The sequence below is a fragment of the Vombatus ursinus genome, unplaced genomic scaffold, assembly GCF_900497805.2.
Source record: "Vombatus ursinus unplaced genomic scaffold, bare-nosed wombat genome assembly UNPS02014793.1, whole genome shotgun sequence".
NCBI lineage: Eukaryota > Metazoa > Chordata > Mammalia > Diprotodontia > Vombatidae > Vombatus > Vombatus ursinus.
The window spans coordinates 14,874,692-14,878,167 of NW_020954571.1; positions in this window are offsets into that span (position 1 = coordinate 14,874,692).

Here is a 3,476-nt window from a genome sequence, read left to right on the forward strand (position 1 = left end):
TGGCTGGATAAATGTGATTTGGAGGCAGCCAGAGTTTTTCCCTTGGTTCAGGGACCCACCGAGCAGATACTCCCTGGTATTCTCAGCTACTTGTGGATTCTTGGCCATGGGAATGTCAAGAGCTTGTCTGCTTGAAAGAACTGAAACCCAAACTTTCTTTGGATTAAAAAATCAGACCCACATGGAGATGTTCACACATAAAGACATGTGTATATATGCACACACACACACTATAAATACCCAAGTATGTGCACTCATTTATAAGCCACAAAGCAGTATAGAAAACATGATCTAATTATCATTATTATTAGACACACACCTAGACATGCTCCCAATTAAAATCTATTGAATTTTATTCAATATACATTTTGGAAATACTTCTTATGTGCAAGACTTTGTACTTGCTGGCAGTACAGAGATGCAAAATGACACAGTCTCTTACCTCAGAGAAGCTTAGAGTCTTTTAAGGTGGATAGAGCACGTATACACAGGTGAATACGAGGTAGAGTGTAATGGGGACAAAGAAAAGATCTAGAAAAAATGTCCTGAGAAAAATCTAAAAAAAAAGAGATCACTTTCAATTGAAAGGATGAGGGAAGGCTTCATGAAAGAAGTGGCACCGGAGCAGAAATCTGGAGGAAAGAAATTATTTTAATAGGCCAAAGAGGTTATTACTTGGCCATTCTAGACTTTAGCTCCCTGATTTGTAAAATGCGAGTCATAATGCTTACACTATAATGACTTCCCAGAACTGTTGTGAGGAATGAACTCGGTGTAAACTTTAAGTGCTATATAAATACGAGCTACTATTATTCAAAAAAATTTGTGATTTCATCAGTGTGGCTACTCCCTCCATCAAGGAAGATTGCAAGGCCTGCATGACTTAGTAGATGGATTTTATGAATTTCAATTGCTCAAAACAAATTCATCTTCTGGTGGCCAACTTGAGGATGCCACTGAGATGGTCTGCACAAATGAAAGAGGCAGATGGCAGGTCAATTTCAAAGAACAGCTAGTAGTTCAGTTTTCTAGAAATATAGAGTATGCAAAGGGAAATAGAGGGGAAAAAAGCATGGAAAGGTAATTAGGAATTAGATTATGGAAGGTTTTAAATGCTAGGCTAAGAATAGGGAGTCACTGAATATTTTTGAGCAAAAGAGTGACAGAATCTTAGAGCTGGAAGGAATCTCAAATGATATTTAGTTCAACCTATACCCAAACAAGGATTTTCTCTATAATACACTCATTGAACTCATTCTGCCTTTTCTTAAAGACCTCAAGTGAAAAGGAACCTACAACATTCTAAGACATCCTATTCCACTATGGGAGAGTTCTAAATGTAAAAAAGTCTTTCCTGACATCAATGGCCTAAATCTTCCTCTTTCCACCCTCCACTGCTCTGCTTGGCCCTCTGGGCCAAGCAGAACAAGTTTAATCTCTCTTTTGTGGGAAAGTACTTCTAATTCTTAAAAACCGCTATCTCGTTTCTCCTAATTCTCTTCTCCAGGCTAAACAACCCCAGCTCCTTCAACTGATCCTTGCATACCTAGCATGACCTCAAATCCCTTTAATATCCTACTTGCCCTGCTATGGACATTCTCTGCCTTGTCAACGTCCTTCCTATAACGTGTTCTCAGTGTTGCCAAATGGAACTGAAGTAAGTCACATAACTGAGCTGACTGGGTCCATTGTATAAATAATATCTAGCCTCAATTGAGGCAATGAATTCTATATTTCAAAATTCCTTAACATCATCCTTCATTGTCACTTCCTTTACTCCTGTCTCTGATAAAGAAGTCTCTTTCCTTATTAAGGCCAATCCCTCTAAAACTACGCTGGGTCATTGGATCTCATCCCCCCTAAATCTTCCAATAGATTGTCCTCATAACCATTCCATTCTCTAACACACACACACACACACACACACACACAATCTTCAATCTCCTCCTATCAACTAGTTCTTTTCCTGGGGCTTACAAATGTGCCTAGCTTCTCCCTATCCTCAGAAACTATCACTTGACCTATTATCTCTCACAGCCATACATCTAGAAAAAGCTGTCTCCTCATGTTGCCTTCATTCCCATCTCATATTCTCAATCTTTACAATCCAGCTTCCAACACTCCCACTCAACTGAAACCACTCTCTCCAAGTTTACCAATGATTTCTTAATTCCCAAATCTGATGGCCTTTTTTCTATACTCATCCTCCTTGACCTCTCTACAAGGCTGACCACCTGTTGACCAATCTCTCCTTCTGTATATTCTTTTCTTGCTGGGTTTTCATGACTACTCTATCTTGGTTCTTCTCCTATCTGTCCATCTATCCTATCTTCTCTTTGAATGAATGAATGAAAATGTACTTACTTTTATGATGTGCCAAGCACTACACTAAGTGCTAGAGATATAAATATAAAAATGAAGACAGTCCCTGCTTTCAAGGTGTTAACACTCTAATAGGAATAGATAATACATAAAAAGAGTTATTTTGGTGGGAAAAGTTACAGGGATGAGGAATAGAGCCATAAAAGAATAGACTGAGTAATGAGTCTGAATATAAGTATGGTTCCAGAATTAGAAACAGAAAGGTGGCAGAACTAAGATTTGAACTCAGGTCCTCTACTTCTATGCCAACATTTTCTACTCTACTATGCTGCCTCCCAATCAATGCAATGGCAAACTTGTGAGAGGCATCATGATATAGTGGATAGAGCAGGGGAATTGGAGTTAGGAGAAGCTAGGTTCAAATCCCAACTCAGAAATTTGCTGACCATGGACAAATCACTTAACTTCTCTTAGGCATAGTTCCCGCATCTGTAAAATGAAGGGGTTGTACTCAATGGCCTGTAAGGTCTTTTCTGGCTCTAAATCTATGATCCTATGGAAGTGCAAGAGTCTTCAGAGTCAGGAGCCCTGGGTTCAAAAGCAAACTAACACATTTAACAAGCTGGTACACCTTCAGCAATTCACTTTATCCCTCTAGGCCTCAGGCTCCACATCTATAAAATAGGGGTAATACTCTCACTATCTACTTCATAGGTTGATAATTTTTTTAAACCTTAAAGCACTATATAAATGTACATTATTATCATGTACACACAGACATATGCGTATGTTCTTTACTGAGCTTTAGCTGGTCCAGCAAAGTAGAAACAGAAACCTGAGTAAAGTAGAACCCAACTTGTCCTTCCCAATTTCCAGGGAATTTCCAATAGCCCTGGGTTCTGGGCAGTCCTCAGTTACCTGGGTGGAGAGGCTCCCCTCCAGATGGAAATGTCTATGAGCCATATGGGCCAATGCCAGAGATCCAAGAATACCATTCCATAATTCTATTAATATTTATAGCCCAGTGCCTTATGGCAGCTCCTATCATCTGCCCCATGCTTCCCCCTAGTGGGCTATATGTGAATTACAGCACTGCAAGAACTTTCAGACTCCAGAATCAGGGGCAGTTTAACTGTTTCACTTAGTTGGATGTG